The sequence below is a fragment of the Hevea brasiliensis genome, chromosome 18 (assembly GCF_030052815.1).
Source record: "Hevea brasiliensis isolate MT/VB/25A 57/8 chromosome 18, ASM3005281v1, whole genome shotgun sequence".
Taxonomy (NCBI): domain Eukaryota; kingdom Viridiplantae; phylum Streptophyta; class Magnoliopsida; order Malpighiales; family Euphorbiaceae; genus Hevea; species Hevea brasiliensis.
In genome coordinates, this window is record NC_079510.1 from 16879487 (window position 1) to 16900591 (window position 21105).

The window sequence follows — 21105 nt, forward strand, 5'->3', positions numbered from 1 at the left end:
TGCGTTCCTAATGATGCTGAATTGAGACAGATCATTATGAAGGAAGCACATGAGTCTCCATTTGCTATGCACCCTGGTGGAACTAAAATGTACAGAGGGCTAAAAGAGCATTACTGGTGGATGGATATGAAGAGAGATATAGTTGAATTTGTTTCCAAATGCCTAACTTGTCAGCAAGTAAAGGCAGAACATCAAGTTCCAGCTGGTTTGTTACATCCTTTGTCAGTACCAGAGTGGAAATGGGAACGGATAACTATGGATTTTGTTACAGGACTTCCAAGGACACAGAGTAGTCATGATGCAGTATGGGTTATAGTTGACAGATTGACCAAGTCTGCTCACTTTTTGCCAGTTCGGATGGACTATAGCTTGGAAAGATTGGCCAGATTGTACATATATGAGATTGTAAAATTGCATGGAGTGCCAGTATCAATTGTATCTGACAGAGATCCTAGGTTCACTTCTAGATTCTGGGGTAGTCTTCAGAGAGCCCTAGGAACTAGATTGAACTTCAGCATAGCATTCCACCCACAGACAGATGGCCAGTCTGAGAGGGTTATTCAGATATTGGAGGATATGCTACGAGCTTGTGTGATTGAATTTGAAGGTAGTTAGGATACACACTTGCCTTTGATTGAGTTTGCATATAACAACAGCTACCAATCAAGCATTGGGATGCCTCCATATGAAGCTTTGTATGGCAGAAAGTGTAGAACTCCCTTATGTTGGGATGAAGTAGGTGAAAGGAAGATGATTGGGCCAGAAATTGTTCAGCAGACAGAGGAAAAGATTAGATTGATTAGAGATAGACTCAAGGCTGCATCAGATCGTCAGAAGTCCTATGTTGATCTGAAAAGAAGAGATATTGAATATGTAGTGGGTGATAAGGTATTCCTCAAAGTTTCTCCTTGGAAGAGAATTATGAGATTTGGCAGAAAGGAGAAACTGAGTCCTCGTTTCATCAGACCATATGAGGTTCTAGAAGGAGTGGGTCCTTTGGCATATCGGTTGGCATTACCTCCAGAGCTAGCAAGGATACACATTGTCTTCCATGTGTCCATGTTAAGGAGGTACAGATCTGACCCATCTCATGTACTATCAGTTGAAGAGATTAAGGTAAATCCAGACCTCTCACATGAGGAAGAACCCATAAAAATTCTGGCTTATGAGGTGAAGCAGCTGAGGAATAAACAGATACACACAGTTAAAGTCTTTGTGGAACCATCATTCGTGCCAGAAGCTACTTGGGAACGTGAAGAGGATATGAGGAGACAACACCCACAGCTATTCAGAGACTAATGCCAGGTAAAATTTCGAGACGAAATTTATTTAAGGGGGGGAGAATTGTAACACCCCTATGTTCGGTAGTGCGTTCTACTGCTCCGGTGACCAGTGTTGTCCGGACAGCTAGGATGCCTAGAACTACACTTCGTTATGAGTGAGGAGACATAAAATAATGAAATACAAGAAAAGAAAATACAAGAAAAACAAAGGAAAAATAATAGCAAAGAAATGTAACCAAGTTAAGCGAGCTGAGAACCCTAGGGATGGGTGACCGCACCGGAAAGTCACAGCGTGGACCGTTAACTAGCCCTGGACTGCGGGGAACCCTGGAAAATATTTTAGAGACTTAAATAGATACCTATTGAAGTATAAATATCATTAGAAATATCAAAGAAAAATTAAATAATTAGTACAAAGAAAAGTGAGAAATTGAAAAACGGACAAAACCCGGTGTTACCGAAAAATCGGGAATGCAACCCGAACAGGGGCATTGTGGTCATTTGACATCCGGAATTGTCTTTTGACCTAAATTTCCATTAAAAATAAATAATATTACACTTAGAAAATAAAATGAAAAATTAGTTTGGTGGTACCTAATGCAAATAGCCAAAAGTGGAGTGAAAATTTTGTAATTAGCACATTAAACTTATAATATGATTTAAATTGTGTAAGTGGACCACTAAGGAATAAATTAAATGCTAAATGGGCAGGTGTAAGTCCATTACACATTCTGCAATTTCATCTTCTCCCATTTCCCTCAACCATGCCGAAATGAAGAAAGTGAGAACCTCCATTGCCGTTTTGCTTAAACCTTTATCCACTCCTTCATTTCACCTCTAAACACCTTGGTTTCTTCATCAAAGTTTATCTCCACATCATAAGGAAGAGTTTGATAGCAAAATCAAGAAGTTTAGTGAAGGTTTAACAAGTCCTAACAATAGGTAAGTTTGTATTTTTGAATATTGCTTTGTTAAACTTTGTATACATGTTATGGGTGTGTGCTTTGTGAAGGAATTTTTAAGTTTTGAGGAGTTCTTGATATATCCAATTTTGGACAGCCATGGAGTTGTATATTTGATGATTTATTTTTACATATATTTGGTGGGAATTCATGTTGAGTAGGGTGATTTAATGTCCTAGTAAGTTAATTCCACATGTATATGGTGATTGTGCACTTGAAATGGAAGTTGACGAATTGTGGGAAACTTTGGCATTGTGGAGCATTTCGGCAGCCTTGGGACTCCTTAATGAATGTTTCAATTCATGAAGATGTTGGATGAATTGTGATATTGAGGGTTGATGAATATGTATGTAAATTGGTTGTGGAAATTGTATGTAATAATTAGGAGTTTTATGTGTATCTATTGTTGTATTTGGACTTTGTGAGTTAGGAATTCATTTGGTGCAGTAAGGATGTTTTATTCTGCCCAAAGTAACTTTAAGGTGAAGTAGTAAATGGTTTTGGTAATGTACCAAATCAGAATTGGTAAGGGAAGTGGACTTAGAGTAAGGTAAATGTGTAATTGATACATGTATAAGCAATGTAATTAAGGACAGCATGCATTTTAGCTATAACTCTAAATATGTAACTCCAATTGGTATGAGACCAATTGGAGGTGAAACTAGGCACAAAATGAGCCAACTTTCATGAAGGAAACATACAAAAATTCTGCTTGCAAGGTAGCTTGAAAAATGACCAAATCCGGATTAAGTACAATTGAGACCTGAAAATTGACCAATTGGGCAGCAGTTAGTGTTTAGGCCATAACTCACTCAAAACAGGTCCAATTGACCTGAAATTTTAACCATGAATAGCTAAGACCCATACCTACAAGTCTTATGAAGACACCAAAGCCCAGAAATGACCATAAGCAAGTCAAACAGCTTGCACAATTTTGGGTCCAAAAACTGGCCGAACCAAAGTTGACCAAATTGACATAAAATGACCTAATTTGATGCCATTTGACCAGCAATAGTAAAATGACCATAAGTTGATCTACATAACTCAGAATGACCTAAAAGTTTTCCCTGCGTTCCATAAGACATAGATCTACAAGTTTGTAGTTTTGACCGAAACCCGAAAACTGAGGGAACTAGGTCATCCGGCTAGGTCAAACTAGTATACCGGAATCCAGCAAGTTGCAATAAAATGCACTAAACAAGGAAATGAAATTGGTAACATGTACCAACCCTAAAAGACTATCAAATGTGACTTATTAGTGACACTAAAACCTAATTTACCTAGAACGCATCGAGGGTCGATATATTAGGTGATTAAGCAAATAATAGCTTTCAGTGAATTACTTATCGAACATTATAGTTAGAGACAGTTTAATTTAGTACTGAAACACTTCAAATTGTGTTTCTCAGTTACCAAAGACTCAGGGAAAGGGAAGGAAACACTGAGTCCAGGCCAGGAGACAGTTATCAGAGGTTTGTGCATAACAACTATTTCTTTTGAAATTTTCAATTGAAATGAATTATGACTATTTGTACATTATTGTTTTAAATTGTGGAAATGTGTTTGAATGGATATTTATTGCTTGAAAAGCATTGTAAACGATTTGAAACTGTGAGAAATTGTTTGAATGATATTGATGGATACTTATTGATTAAAAAGCATTGGAAATGGTTTGAAACCACAGCTATCATGGATATTGATTGTATTCCTCGCTAGCTTGTGTAGTGGGACGAATTGAATTCCCTCTCATGCCTGTTGAGGACGAATTGGATGAGTACTCATATTTTTGCTAGCTAGCTATGTTATTCCTCATTAGTCATCGACTTTTGGGACGAATTGAATACCTCATTAGCCATCGGCTTTTGGGACGAATTGAACTTTGAAACATGATTAAGCTGTGTGTGATTTATTGATATGTGTTGTAAGATTGTGAAATGAATTTAAACTCTTATTGACATATACTATCTTTTGAATTCAACCATGATCTGACTTATTGAAATTTATTGTGATATTGAGAAATGGAGTTTAAATTCTTGTTGACAATTACTGTCTTGAAATTAACTATGGTTTTAAGTATCCACTATTTAAATGATTTATGAATTGTGATTTAAGTTGTATTTGGTTAATGTTGTGCACCACTGAGACATTGTCTCAGCGATAGCTTTTTATTATTGTCGCAGGTGGATAGACAGACAGACAGGGCAGCAGACTAGGCTGCTATTACCTCCAGTGAGAGATTACCGGGTATAATGAGTATACCAACATTTTGCATTTTGTACTGTAATGTATGACCACTGTATGTACATATTGTTTTTTTTTTTGGTTTTGAGCAGTTGTAAATTCAAATTGTACCTTGAAGTTGTAAAATAATTATGAGTTATTTTGGCTTGTAAAAATTGTATTATATTTCTTTTATCTCAGTCTTTGAAAAATCACTGTGGATTTGAGTTGAGAATATGTTGGAGTTGAGATTTGGAAATATATTGAAGTGCTTTTACAGGTTTTCTAAAGAACTGTTTTATCCAAAATACAGATGGCACTCTGCCAAAATTTTTACAGAAATTTCAAATAATTCAAATGTGTTAGTTCTATCACTTCAGTTCAAAAAAAGGTTTTTAACACCTGTAAATAGTGCTCACCACTATAAAAAGAAGTAAGAAAAGTTTTAAAATCCCTTGTAGTGTATTTAATGGGTTATCAGTAGACGAAGTTGGTAATTCATTTGGTATACTATGGGATCATGTTATGCCTTACAGAGGGATAGGGTGTGACACTAGAAATTATTTCTAGTGTCCAATTTACATCTGTAATCTCTCAAAAGGAAAAACTTGATTTTCTAATTCATAGAAAAAGATTTAGAAGCTGTTCAAGGGCTACCATAGGTGATCTTGGTGTGGACAAGCTAGAGGGACAACATCTGGTGTCCTAAAGATGCATCCCAAAGGTGCCAAACACACTGCAGTGCATCAAGAGGTTAGTGCACTTATTCTTGATCAATCTAGGGTTCTAATAATTAATCTGATTAATTCTAAAATCTTAAATGGCAAATGTAGATCCAAAAATATATTAAAAGAGTTTTAATATGCTGTTTATCATTGAAATCAAATAGATAAAAATAAATCTTGCATGATGCATGTGATCCTAGATGAAAAATTTTGAATTTCAATAATCTAAACTTGTGTTTTTCATGCTTCTGCTCCTTTAATTTGGACACTTACCTATCTTTGAAGCTTGCTCAAACCTCACTAAACTTCCTTCTTTTTGCTCCAAATAAGCTGCCCAAGGTGTGTAGACAAGGTTTAGTGAAGAGAAGTGTGAGAATCATGGCTTGATGATGGGTTGATGAAGCTTACAAGGTGCGACCATGGAGGTTTTGTTTGAGAGATTCATTTCAGCAAGAAGAAGAATGAAGAAGAAGAAGAAGAGGTTAGTGGAATCTGCTGTCCCAAAGTCTCATATATGTGTTCCAATTCATGAGTTAGTGGAGCACTTAGGTTACTTTTATTGTTTAATTATTCAAAGTTTCATAATTTACATTTTATGCCTCAAACTTCCATTATTAACATTATGTACCACATTTCTCATTTTCATGACATTTTCAAAGTGTAATATCACTTATTTTTAATAGACATTGAGGTCAAAAGGCAATTCTAGGTGTCAAATGATCAAAATGCCCCTTTTCGGGTTGTATTCCTGATATTTCGATAATACCAATTTTTGTCTGTTTCTCGATTTTTCATTTTTCTTTATACTAATTTATTAATTTTTCTTTGATATTTCTAGTGTCAATTACATTTCAATAAACCTTTAATTATGTCCCAAAATTTAATTCCGAGGGTTTCCCGCAGTCCCAGGGTCGGCAATTGCCTTCATCGTAACTTTCTGGTGCGGTCACCCATCGCTACAGTGCCGGCTCTATAACACCCCTATGTTCGGTAGTGCGTTCTACTGTTCCAGTGACCAGTGTTGTCCGGACAGCTAGGATGCCTAGAACTACACTTAGATATGGGTGAGGAGACATAAAATAATGAAATACAAGAAAAGAAAATACAAAAAAAAAAAACAAAGGAAAAATAATAGCAATGAAATGTAACCAAGTTAAATGAGCCGAGAACCATAGCGATGGGTGACCGCATCGGGAAGTTACGGCATGGACCGTTAACTAGCCTTGGACCACGGGGAACCCTGAAAAATATTTTTGGGACTTAAATAAACATCTATTGAAAAATAAATGATATTAGAAATGTCAAAGAAAAATTAAATAATTAGTACAAAGAAAAATGAAAAATCGATAAATCGATAAAAATTGGTGTTATCGAAAAATTGGGAATACAACCCGAAAAGGGTCATTTTGGTCATTTGACACCTAGAGTTGGCTTTTGACCTAAATGTCCATTAAAAATAAGTAGTGTTGAATTTTGAAAATTTCATGAAAATTTGAAATTGGAATGAAGTGGAATTAGAGAGAAATTAAAAGGTGGACTTATAATTAATCAAATTTAATTATTTAAATAATTAAATTCACATAAGTGGAGCACTATGGGATATTTAAATACTCAAATGGCCATGTGTATTAACCATTCAGCATCTTCTTCTTCATTTCCATAACATTGCCGAACCCATTTCTTCTCCCAAATTCACCATAGATGGCCATTCATGCAAAACTCCTTTCCTAGTGATCAAGCCATGGTTTCACCCATCTTCCTTCACTAAAGTTAAACTACACTTCTTGGGCAGCATATTGGGAGTAAAAAGGAAAGGATTTGAAGAAGTTTTAGCAAGCTCTAATAAGAGGTAAGTGCTTATTTTCTTCCCTTGCTTAACTAAAGTTTGTGTTGAGGTTATGGGGAGTATTTTGGTTGAAAAATTTGAAAGAAATTATTGAGTTTGCAATCTGCCCATTTTAAGCAGCCATGGGAGGTGAGCTTGCTTGAGTTTTTCTTACATTAAATTAGTAGGAATTGATGGGAATTAGTGTTGGTTGAGTCAATTTGAAGTGCGAGCAATTTAATCCTCTTGTATGTGTGATTGAATAATTGAATTTAGAGTTTTAGAAGTAATTATGAAAGCCTTGGCAAACTGCCATGGTTGGCAGCTTGTAAACCCTTGAATTTTTGCATGTGAATTGATGAAAATTATTCATGAAATATGATGGAGTTGAATTGAGGGCAGTATGTGTGTATTTGTTATGGGAGTGTATGTGACAATTTGGTGAGTATGTATATTGAATTTGGGTTGGCTTACATGTTGAATATTAATGGTGTATTGTATGCATTGAACACTTAAGTGTTCTGCCCAAAATGCTTGCTGGAATTGTGTTTAGTATTTGTAGAAGTGCTATGAATGAATAATGAAGTCATGAGGAGGAGAAGGAATGTCAAATTGGAAGTGTAATTGTCTTGTGCAGGTTGTGTGTTGTTGGCAGTACATAAATTAGGTTATAAGTGTAAAATTGTGAACCCAATTGATATGAGGCCAATGGGAGGTGAAACTAGACACCAAAAAGGCCAACTTTCATGTAGAAATGTTGTCAAAATTCTGCCTAAAAACTGACCTTAAAAATGACCAAATCCGGATTGGTGACTTGAAAGCCTGAAAATTGACCATTTGGGCAGTAGTTTGTGTTTTGGCCATAACTCATTTAAAAGAGGTCCAATTGACCTGAAATTTTTACCATGAATAGTTGAGACATATATCTACAATTCTTATGAAGACACCAAAGCCCAGAAATGGCCAGAACCAAGCTAAATAGCTTACACAATTTCAGCTCCAAAAACTGGCCGAACCAAAAGTGACCTAAAAATGACCTAAAGTTGCCATTTTGGTACATTCTGTCCAGCATTGGTAAATTGACCATAACTTGGTCTACACAACTTAGAATGACCTGAAATTTTGTCCCGTGTGCAATAAGACATAGACCTACAAGTTTGTAGCTTGGACTGAAACCCGAAAACTGAGGGAACTAGGTCATTCGACTAGGTCAAAATAGTGTACCGAAATTCGGCAAATTGCAATAAAATGCAATATACTTGAAAATGAATTTGGTAACATGTACCAATACTAAAAGGCTATAAAATGTGACATATTGGTAATATTAAAACCTAATTCACCTAGAGTGCATTGAGGGTCAACATTTTAGGTTGACTAAAAAAAATAATAGAATTCAATAAATTAATTATTGAACCTTATTGTTAGAAACAGTGTAAATGAGTACTGAAACACTTCAAATTGTGTGTTTTAGTCAGCAAAGACTCAGGGAAGGGGAAGGAAACACTGATTCAGAGCCAAGAGGCATTTCTCAGAGGTTTGTGCACAACCAGTTTTTAACTGATTTTGTTCTGAATATTTCATATGATTAAATGACATATTTTTCTTATGAATTATGTTTATCAAGTATTGAATTTAATTCAATGATTATTGAAATTATTATAGTATGTATGAATTTAGCTTTGTGAAATGGTATTTCCACAAGTATTAAGCATTATTTTGAATTGAATAAATTATGTTTGTGGAAAATTGTGATAGAACATGTTTTGAATTGTGATGGGCAATTTGCATGGAAAAATGCAAATTTATGATTTGAATTGTGATGAGCATAAAAATTATTGGATATTGGAATTGACTTTGAATCGAACTGTATTGTGATTTATACTCACTAAAAGGATTGTGATATTGTTCTATATCTCACTATAGATGCTTGACTAGGTTATTACCCGTCTCTCTCTCATTTGTTGAGAAGACAATGGAGTTAGTTGTGTTTGATTACCATGGTATGTGCACAGGCTTAGATTCTCCTCTTATTAGAGGTTAGATCTAAGTTTTATGTTATGGTCCTTGCGGAAGATTCATTATTGTGGTGTGTACTGTGCACGATGATTCGACCTCCCCAACCATAGGGAGTTAGAATCCGATTCGACTTCCCCGACCATAGGGAGTTAGAATCACCCCGAAGATGGCCCTTTCGGATTAGTCTTGCATAGTTAGTGAGATAAAGAATGGTCTTTGAGATAAAGAATGGTCTTTGAGATAAAGAATGGTTTTTGAATAGTTAAGAATTGTGATTTCAATTATGATTTATGTATAATTGATTTTGTTGGAATTACCTTAAATGTTTGGTTGTGATTTGATAAATTGAATTTCGTGATCAAAGTCATTTCATACAAATGATTATGTTATTGGCAATGAATAATTTGATTTTTAGAATTTGATGAATATCCTGATTTCCAAATTATTTGCTGTAATTTTGCTAAGGTATATTGAACTATGTTTTAAGTTATAGTTGTGCACCATTGAGTTCACGACTCAGCGATAGCTTTGTATGCTGTCGCAGGTGAAAAGAGCATAGAGTAATTGAGTAAGCTTCTTTGAAGAGACATTCAGATCAGCTCCAGGTATACCCATGTACATAGGTTTTGTTGTATGCATTTAATATTATGTATGTAAATTATTTGAGCAGTTGTATAAAAACTCTTGTAAAATATTTTGGTATATAATTAATTGTAAATTATTGTAATGAAAATTTGAGATTTCACTTACCTGTATAATTTTGTAATATTAATTTTTGGGTCTTGTAATCAATAAAATGTTTCATTTATGATGAGGTTGGTTTGAAAATGAAATGATTTGATTATTGAGATTGAATTGTGAGATGAAATGAAGTTATTGGAGTTGTCTTTGAGAAAACATATTGGGAGTGTTTTCCTTTTCAGGTTTGAAGAACTATTTTCTCAAAACATAGCCGGCACTTTGCCGAAATTTTGAAAAAATTTTATAACACTAGATTTTAATCTATGATTTAAATTTCACAAAAATTATTTAAAAATCCCTTGTAGTATATCTAATGGGTTATCGATATGCGAAGTACGGTAATTCATTAAGTGTACTACGAGATCATGTTACATCTTACTGGGGAGTAGGGTGTGACAGGCTCGTTTAACCTGGTTTCATTTTCTCTCTTTTATTTTTTTTTTAATTTTTCTTGTATTTTCTTTTTATTTATTTCATCATTATATGTCTGTTCACTATCACCGAAGTGTAGTTCTAGACATTCTGAATTGCCTTGACTAATATTAGGTCACTAGAGCAACAAAACATACATAATACATACAGGAAGGATGTTACAAGTTCTCTCCCTCCCACACCATGTGAGACATGTGGTAAGAACCACGGAGGGGTATGTTACAAAGCCATTGGAGCCTGCTTTAATTATGGGGTTACAGGGCATTTTGCAAAAGATTGTACCAGTCCTCGCAAATCTGGGCCACCCACCGCCACTCAAGGATCAGTTCAAGATTTTGCTACAAGAGGTTCACAGCCAGCTAGTAGAGGCAGACGCAGAGGTAGGGGCAGTACCTCAGGAAGTCAGGGTACAGTTAATCAGTCAGAGCAAGGTAGTGCTCCAACGAGAGTATATGCTATGCAGCAGAGAGAAGATGCTAAAACTTCTGACATAGTAGCTGGTACATTCTCTATCTTTGAACAAGATATCTATATGCTATTTGATGCTGGGTATACTCATTCTTATGTTAGTACCAGCATCGCTTGTTGTATTGTTGTCCCTTATGTGAAAATGGGTTTTAAGGTGCTAGTAACTAGTCCGCTAGGACAAGAGGTTAGGGTTAATAGAATGTATAAGGACTGTCCTTTAGTGATCCAAGGATATATTTTTCCATCTGATTTGATTGAAATGCCCTTCAGAGAGTATGATATCATCTTGGGCATGGATTGGTTAGCCAGACATCATGCTATGATTGACTGTAAACTGAAGACAATCACTTTTGATCTCCCTTAGTATGGTGATACGGCAATAAACGAGGAGAGGCAGTTATTGCCATCAAATATGATTTCAGCTACACTTTCTAGAAAAATGATTCAGAAGCGGTGTGAAGCATATTTGGCTCACGTGATAGACACCCAAGTAAGGAGTCCAGAATTGAGGGACATCCCTATAGTATGTGATTTTCCAGACATGTTTCCTGAAGAATTGTCAGGGTTACCTCTGGAAAGAGAAGTGCAGTTTGAAATAGAGGTTATGCCTGGAGTGGACCTAATCTCCATTACACCTTATAGAATGGCACCTGCTGAGTTGAAGGAGTTAAAGGTGTAGTTGCAAGAATTGCTGGACAAAGGCTTCATCCACCCCAGTGCGTCACCTTGGGGAGCACCAGTGTTGTTTATTAAGAAGAAAGATGGTACTCTCTATCTGTGTATCGACTACTGATAGTTGAATAAGGTGATAATAAAGAATAGATATTCGTTACCCCGCATAGATGATTTATTTGATCAGTTGAAGGGTGCAGCTGTGTTCTCCAAAATTAACTTAAGATCGGGGTATTATCAGTTGAAGGTGCAAGAACAAAGTATTCCTAAAACTGCTTTTAGAACTCGATATGGCCACTCTGAGTTCCTGGTTATGCCATTCGGGTTAACCAATGCTCCAGCTACTTTTATGGATCTGAAGGACACTATCTTCAGGCCATATTTAGACCAGTTTGTTATAGTGTTTATTGATGACATCTTGGTGTATTCGAAGAATGCAGAGGAGCATGATAGACACCTACGAATTATGCTACAGACTTTAAGGGAGAAACAATTGTATGCCAGGCTATCGAAGTGTGAATTTTGGCTGAAGGAAATTTCTTTCTTGGGGCACATTGTATCAGCTGAAGGCATAAAGGTAGATCCCAACAAGGTTGAAGCTATCCTTAATTAGAAGCCACCTAGAAATGTTATAGAAGTTCATAGTTTTCTAGGCTTAGCTGGTTACTACCGCCGGCTTGTAAAGGAGTTTTCTATGTTAGTGTAACATTCCCACTGTACGTGTTCTGTACGTTCTATTGCTCCAGTGACCTAATGTCAGTCCGGGCAGGTCAAGATGTCTGGAACTATACTTCGGTGATAGTGAATAGACATATAATGATGAAATAAATAAAAAGAAAATACAAGAAAAATAAAAGAGAGGAAATAAAACTAAGTTAAACGAGCCAGCACCATAGCGATGGGTGACCGCACCGGAAAGTTAAGGCGAAGGTAATTGCCGACCCTAGGACTTCGTGGAACCCTCGAAATTAAATTTCAGGACATAAGTAAAGGTTTATTGAAATGTAATTGACACTAGAAATATCAAAGAAAAATTAATAAATTAGTACAAAGAAAAAATGGAAAATTGAGAAACAAACAAAAAATCGGTGTTACAGAAAAATCGGGAATATAACCCGAAGTGGGGCATTTTTGTCATTTGACACTTAGAGTTGCCTTTTGACCTAAATTTCCATAAAAAATAAGTGGTATTAAATTTTAAAAATCACATGAAAAATGAAATTATATATGTAATGTAATTAAGGGAAATAAAGGGGGTATAATTAGAAATACTAAAACTTGATTATTATAATAATATTACCATTATTAGTGGGGGTATAAATACACATGTTAAGGCAGATTTCTCCACTAACTAACTCATTTCCTTCAAGCTTCCAACAATGGCCGATTGATCACTCCCAATTCTCCATGGAAAATTTTCCATGCAAAGCTTAATTCTCTCCCATTTTCAACATAAAAACATAAATTCTCTTCATTAAACTTGGTCCACACATCTTGGGAAGGAGATAGGTAGCAAAAAGGAGGAGATTTGGTGAGGTTTTATAAAGCTCAAAAAAAAGGTTAGTGTCCAATTTTCCTTCCTTGCTTAGTTAAACTTTGAATTAAGGTTATGGTGAGTTGAACTGTTGAGAAATTGGGAGAATTGGATGAGTATTTGATGGGCTCAAATTCGGCAGCCATGGAAGACTATGAGACTTTACTTAATTCTACATGTAAATGATGATTAGGCATGTTAATTTAAGAAAATAAATGTATTAGAGTTTATTGGCATGTTTGTGTTTGAAATGATAATTGAATTAAGGGTTTAAAAATGGGACTTTGATACTTTGGTAAACTGCCAAGTTTGGTAGCCTATAATATTATCAAATTGTATGAGTTTATGTAATTTATTGATGAGATGTGATGGTATTAAATTATGGGCAGCATGTGTAGTTGCCATGGAAGTGTATGTGTAATATTGTTGTTGAGTTATGTTGAATTTCGGTGGAAGTAAATGTTAAACTTTAATGGTGTATTGTGTGCATTGAGCACTTGAGTGTTCTGCCCAAAATGCTTTGCTAGAATTGTGCACAACATATATAGAAGTACCATGATTGAATATTGAAGTATTGGGAGGAGGAGGATTGTCAAAATTGGAAGTGAAATTTTCAAATGCAGCTTATGTATGATGGCAGTACCTAAATTAGGTTATAAGTGCAAAACTGTGAACCCAATTGGTATGAGGCCAATGGGGGGTGAAACTAGACACCTAATAGGCCAACTTTTATGTAGAAATGTTGCCAAAATTCTGCCTAGAAACTGACCTTAAAAATGACCAAATCCAGAATGGCAACCTTGCAAACCTAGATTATTGACCATATGAACAGTAGTCATTAAGATGACCATAACTCACTCAAAACAGGTCCAAATGACCTGAAATTTTTACCATGGATAGCTTAGACATAGAGCTAAAATTCTTATGCAGACACCAAAGCCCATAAATGGCCAGAACCAAGTCAAATTGCTTGCCCAATTTTAGGTACCAAAACTGCCAGAACTGAATTTGACCTAAATTGACCAAATCTTGCACTAAAGATGCAATCTGTCCAGCTTTAGTAAATTGATCATATCTTGGTCTATACAACTCAGAATGACCTGAAATTTTGCCAAAAGTTCAACAAGACATAGAGCTACAATTTTTCCTCTTTAACCAGAAGCTAAATATCAAGAGAAATAGGATATTAAGCTAGACCAATCTAGCATACTAAAATTGAAAATTTGACATTTACATACGATGATGCTTGAAGTAATTTGGCATTGAATGCCAACTTGTAAAAATGGTAAATTGCACTATATTAGCAGCATATTGAATTACAATTTGTGACATGTTGATGCTAGAAGCAACTTATCCATATTACCTAGAAAGGTCAACATTTACATTGACTTGTGAATTATATGATAACTAATAAAGTCAAAAAAATGAAGAATTAAACAATTGATTTGTAATGTGCCCTAGTTTGCCTAGTTAACTAGTTTGGATAGGTTGGCATGCCAATAGGATTTTGACAGCTGTTCTGTAAATGGCTACATGCCATACTGTGTTTTTACGGCTTATTATGCCGCACTGTGACTTTAATAGCCTACAACTATACGTATTGTGTTATTATACTTGGCTTATCGCCAGATTGACTATATGGCTTTTTAGCCACACTATTTGCACACCGGGGGACACTTTGTGGCTGATGGTGTGACGGCCCGAGGTACTAGGTACCCAGTGCCAGTATATCCATTTATCCAGTCTGGTCAGTATATAAGCTACACGGGCAGTTAATTTAAGCATTATTAAATTCAAATAGTTAAATTCAGTTTATTGACATACAGCACCACCAAAATTAGCAAAAATGAAAGGTTAGCAAATAAAAGTAGAATCAACAACTGTAATAGAATATCGATGTAATAAATTCATAAACAATTCATTTACTTTATTTTAGTGTATATTTCTTTATATTTGGCACCACTAAGCGAAATTGCTTAGCGCATTGCTTTTGTAAAGTGTAGGTATTGGAGACACAGCTGGGGAGCCCAGAAGACCTACGACCGGGTGAGACATCAGATCTGCACAGGAGTCCAGAGTCATCTGCACTACACTGCATACATGGTAGGACTTAGGATCTTGTGTAATGATTATCAGTTGTATTTTGACATTTTGTTATGTAATTTTCTATATTATAAAACTTTAAGGATTGTAATAATTTGTACATATTAAACTCTTATGGAGAGTGTTTGGATGAATGTAAATTATGATGGATTGTATTTTGAGACTATGAAATTTTGAGACTAAAAAATTATTTGGAAGGTTGAGATTATCATATTGAATTGTTTTTAATAGGTTTAGAAGGACAGTTTGTCTGAAATACAGACGGTTCCTTGCCGGATTTTTATTACCATTTTTAAAACACTAATTTTATTAAAGTATGAAAATAAAACCAGTATGATATGAACTTTACATAAAAGACTTCTTAAATCAAATTGAGTTCAGGAAATGAGTTGATTACAGACTAGGTGCTCCGGCACGCCGTGTAGCATGCCTTGCTCCACTATACTGTAGACGGGCGTGGGGTGTTACACTTAGTGGTATCAGAGCACGGTTTAGGCATTCCTAGACCTAGATAGATTGCATATCATGCATTCATTGTAAATGTTAAGATGACTCTAATGCAGATATTTTGATTTGTTTTGTTATTTTGATCAGAATATGGACTCCACATCGCAGAGAGCGGTCGATGAAGAGGTGGAGAGTCATACTCCATCTATGACTGAACCAGGAGACAGGAGGGAACCTGCTCCACCAGTACCAGATGCAACAGCCACATTTCAGCAAATGGCTAAGTTCTTTAGACAGATGGTAGGAGTTATGCCACCACCACCACCTCCACATTAAAAATCTCATACGGAGAAACTTAGAAAGTTCGGAGCAGTGGATTTTCTGGGCAAAAGGGAAGATGATTCAGTCACAGCTCAAAACTGGTTGGACAGAACTGAAAGGGTTTTGAAACAACTTCATTGTACTCCAGAGCAGAATTTGGAAGCCGCCGTATCACTACTACAAGATGATGCATACTAATGATGGAATACAGTGACTAGTGAGGTGCCACCAGAACAAATAACTTAGGAATTCTTTCTCACTGAGTTCAGAAAGAAGTATGTGGGCAGTGTATACCTGGAAGAGAGGAGAAGGGAATTTATTACCCTACGTCAGAGACAGCTGACAGTGACTGAATATGAAAGAGAATTTGTCAGACTGAGCCGCTATGGGCGGGAAATAGTCCCTAATGAGGCCGAGAGATGCAAGAGATTTGAGGAAGGACTCAATGATAACATTAAAGTAATGATTACAGCCTTGGAGATTACAGAGTTTGCCAAGTTAGTGGAAGTCGCACTGAAGGTTAAAAAAGTTAGAATGAATGAATAGAACAGAAGGGACAGACAGCAGAAAAGAGGTCAGGGTCAGACCAGTACATCTTCTGCCCCTAGTAAGAAATTCAGAGGTTCGCCTACTCAGAGTTTCAGTAGAGCACCAAGTCAGGGTTAGTCACAGAGGCCCAAATCTCAGTTTGCACCAAGGAGAGGCCAGTCCACACCTTCAGTGGCTAGCTCTCTAGGGACAAGGTTCAGGGGACCAGGCCCAACAGTATCTGTTGCTTGCCCACATTGCCAAAAATGGCATAAGGGTGAATGTTGGAGGATGATAGGTGCTTATTTACGGTGTGGGTCTACAGACCACCTAATTCGAGATTGTCTATGCAGAACTACTACATCCACCCCGGTATCAACTGTTAGGCCTGCCTTTCCAGCTTCAAGGGGTAGAAAGCCGAGTAAGGCTGAGGCAACCGGTACTTCACAGAAACCTGTATCAAAGTATGTGGGGAGAGCAGAAGGTAGAAAACCAGCCAGAACATATGCTATAAAGGCACAGGAGGAACAGGAAGCTTCGGATGTCATCAAGGGTACGTTCCTCCTCTATAATACTTCTGTGCACGCATTAATGGATCCTGGATCTACTCATTCATATATTTGTATCAAGCTACCCGTAGGGAAGGGAATACCAGTAGAGGAAAGTGACCAAGACATCCTGGTCACAAATCCACTAGGCCACAGTGTGGTAGTAAACAAGGTGTATAAGGGCTGTCCATTGAAGATTCAAGGGAAAGAGTTCTTGGCAGACTTAATCGAACTGCCTTTCCATGAGTTTGATGTGAATTTGGGAATGGACTGGTTATCCCATCATCAGGCAATAGTAGATTGTAAATTGAAGAGAATCTCTCTGAAAACTGCTGAGAACGAAGAAATAACAGTTGTGGGTGAAAGGACAGATTTCTTGTCCAATGTCATCTCAGCTACAGTTGTAAGGAGATGAATGAGAAAAGGGTGTGAAGCCTATCTGGCACACGTGGTTGACACTAGGCAGGGTAAACTTAACTTGTCTGACATACCCACAGTAAGGGATTTCTCTGAGGTATTTCCTGAGGAATTGCCTAGTTTACCACCAGAAAGGGAAGTTGAATTTGCTATTGAGATTATGCCGGGTACAGCTCCAATTTCAATTGCTCCGTATAGGATGGCACCTGTTGAATTGAAAGAGTTAAAAGTCCAGCTGTAAGAATTACTAGACAATGGGTTCATACGCCCTAGTGTGTCATCGTGGGGAGCTCCGATACTGTTTTTAAAGAAGAAATATGGGACACTGAGGTTATGTATTGACTATCGGCAGTTAAATAAAGTAACAGTGAAGAACAAGTATCCGTTACCTAGAATTGACGATCTGTTTGATCAGTTGAAGGGAGCCGGAGTGTTTTCTAAGATTGATCTCAGATCAAGGTATCATCAGCTAAGGGTTAGGGATGCAGATGTGCCTAAGACTGCATTTAGAACCCGGTATGGGCATTATGAATTCCTGGTGATGCCATTTGGGTTAACAAATGCTCCAGCAGCATTCATGGACCTTATGAACCGTATCTTCCATCCATACTTAGATCAGTTTGTAGTGGTCTTCATAGATGACATCCTAGTGTATTCCAAGGATAAAGCAGAACATGATGAGAATTTGAGAATTGTTCTGCAGATTCTAAAAGAGAAGAAACTGTATGCTAAATTGTCCAATTGTGAGTTCTGGTTGAATGAGATTGCATTCCTTGGACATGTAGTGTCAGCTAAAGGGATTAGAGTGGATCCCAAGAAGATTGAAGCAGTGATGGAATGGAAGCCTCCCAAAAATACAACTGAGATCAGAAGTTTCTTGGGGTTAGCTGGATATTATAAAAGATTTGTAAAGGGATTTTCCCTGATAGCTGCTCCAATGACCAAATTACTACCCAAGAATATGAAATTTGAATGGAATGACAAGTGTCAAGCCAGTTTTGAGAGGTTGAAGGCTATGTTGATAGAGGCACTAGTGTTAACATAGCCAGTGTCGAGAAAAGACTTTGTAGTCTATAGTGATGCCTCACATAATGGGTTAGGGTATGTACTCATGCAAGAAGGGAAAGTGGTCGCATATGCTTCCAGGCAGTTAAGGCCACATGAAAAGAATTACCTTACTCATGATTTGGAGTTAGCAGCAATTATCTTCGCATTGAAGATATGGAGGCATTACTTGTATGGAGAAAAATACTACATATACACAGACCATAAGAGTTTGAAGTATCTGCTAACCCAGAAGGAACTTAATTTGAGATAGAGGCGATGGATTGAATTCCTGAAAGATTATGATTGTGTGATTGACTACCACCCTGGGAAGGCAAACGTAGTCGCCGATGCTTTAAGCAGAAAATCTATTGTAGCATTAAGATATCTGAATGCCTAACTGTCCTTAACTCATGACGGAGTTATTTTGGCTAAGTTGCAAGTGAAGCTGAATCTGTTACAATAGATACAGGATGGGCAGAAGATAGATGAGAAATTAATGGCTATTATGGGCAAAATCACTGAGGGAAAGGAAACTAAATATGAAGTGAAAGAAAAAGGGTGTCTGTACTATAAAAAAAGAGTATGTGTACCAGATAATAAAGAGTTGAAAAGCAGTATTCTGAGAGAAGCACATAACAGTGTGTATGCTATGCACCCAGGAAGCACAAAAATGTACCATGACCTGAAACTTCGATACTGGTGGCCAGGTATGAAGAAGGACATAGCTGACTATGTAACTAGATGCTTGACATGTCAGCAAGTCAAAGCAGAACACTAAGTTCCATCAGGTTTGTTACAACCCATAAACATACCTGAATGGAAATGGGACTGAATCACTATGGACTTTGTCAGTGTTCTACCTCTCACTCAGAAGAAACATGATGCAGTATGGGTGATTGTGGATAGTTTGACCAAATCAACACATTTTCTGCTAGTCAGAACTGATTACTCACTGGAAAAGCTAGCAGAATTGTATATCAGTGAGATAGTTAGACTATATGGAATTTCGCTTTCCATTATATCTGATAGAGACTCGAGGTTTACATCTAGATTTTGGAAGAAATTACAAGAATCCTTGGGTACGCGACTCAATTTTAGTACGGCTTTTAATCCTCAGACGGATGGATAGTCAGAAAGAATAATCCAGGTAAATTTTGAAATTTATTGAGTTATTGTAAACAATAAATTGAACTGATAATGATAAAAATAACCAAACATATGTGATAGGTCCTCGAGGATATGCTGAGGAGTTGTGTTATTGAGTTTGAGGGAAGCTGGGACAAATACCTTTCACTAGTAGAATTTGCATACAACAATAGCTATCAAGCTGGCATACAAATAGCACCCTATGAAGCACTGTATGGGAGAAAATGCAGAACACCTGTATGTTGGATTGAATTGGGCGAAGATAAGCTAGTGGGGCCAGACCTGGTAAAACAGACAGAGGAAAGGGTGAAACTGATAAAGGCCAATTTGAAAGTTACCTCAGACCGATAGAAATCTTATACTGACTTGAAAAGAAAGGACATTGAGTATGAAGTTAGTGAGAAGGTATTTTTCAAAGTATCACCATGGAAGAAAGTGTTGAGATTCGGGAAAAAGGGAAAATTAAGCCCTAGGTTTATTGGCCCATATGAAGTTATTGAACGTGTGGGACCAGTAGCCTACAGATGAGCCTTACCACCTGAGCTGGACAAGATACATAATGTGTTCCATGTCTCGATGCTCAGAAGATACAAATTAAATCCTTCGCATGTCTTCTCAGTGAAAGAAATTATTGTACAACCTGACCTGACATATGAAGAAGAACTAATTAAAATCTTGGCACGAGAGGTAAAAGAACTCAGAAATAAGACAATTCCACTAGTGAAAATCCTATGGAGGCACCACAACACGGAAGAGGCAACATGGGAGAGTGAGGAGACAATGAGGCAATAGTTTCCTCAGCTCTTCACATTAGGTAAATTTCGAGGACGAAATTTTTCTTTAGAGGGGAAGAGTTGTAACATCCCCAGTGTACGTGTTCTGTACATTCTATTGCTCCGGTGACCTAATGTCAGTCTGGGCAAGTCACGATGTCTGGAACTATACTTCGGTGATAGTGAACAGACATATAATGATGAAATAAATAAAAAGAAAATACAAGAAAAATAAAAGAGAGGAAATGAAACTAAGTTAAACGAGCCGGCACCGTAGCGATGGGTGACTGCACCGAAAAGTTACGGCGAAGGTAATTGCCGACCCCAGGACTACGGAGAACCCTCGAAATTAAATTTCGGGACATAAGTAAAGGTTTATTGAAATGTAATTGACACTAGAAATATCAAAAAAAAATTAATAAATTAGTACAAAGAAAAAAAGAAAAATCGAGAAGCAAACAAAAAATTGGTGTTACCGAAAAATCGAGAATATAACCCGAAGTGGGGCATTTTGGTCATTTAACACATAGAGTTGCCTTTTAACCTAAATTTCCATAAAAAATAAGTAGTGTTAAATTTTAAAAATCACATGAAAAATGAAATTATATATGTAATGTAATTAAGGGAAATAAGGGGGTATAATTAGAAATACTAAAACTTGATTATTATAATAATATTACCATTATTAGTGGGGGTATAAATACACATGTTAAGGCAGATTTCTCCACTAACTAACTCATTTCCTTCAAGCTTCCAACAATGGCCGATTGATCACTCCCAATTCTCCATGGAAAATTTTCCATGCAAAGCTTGATTCTCTCCCATTTTCAACATAAAACCATAAATTCTCTTTATTAAACTTGGTCCACACATCTTGGGAAGGAGATAGGCAACAAA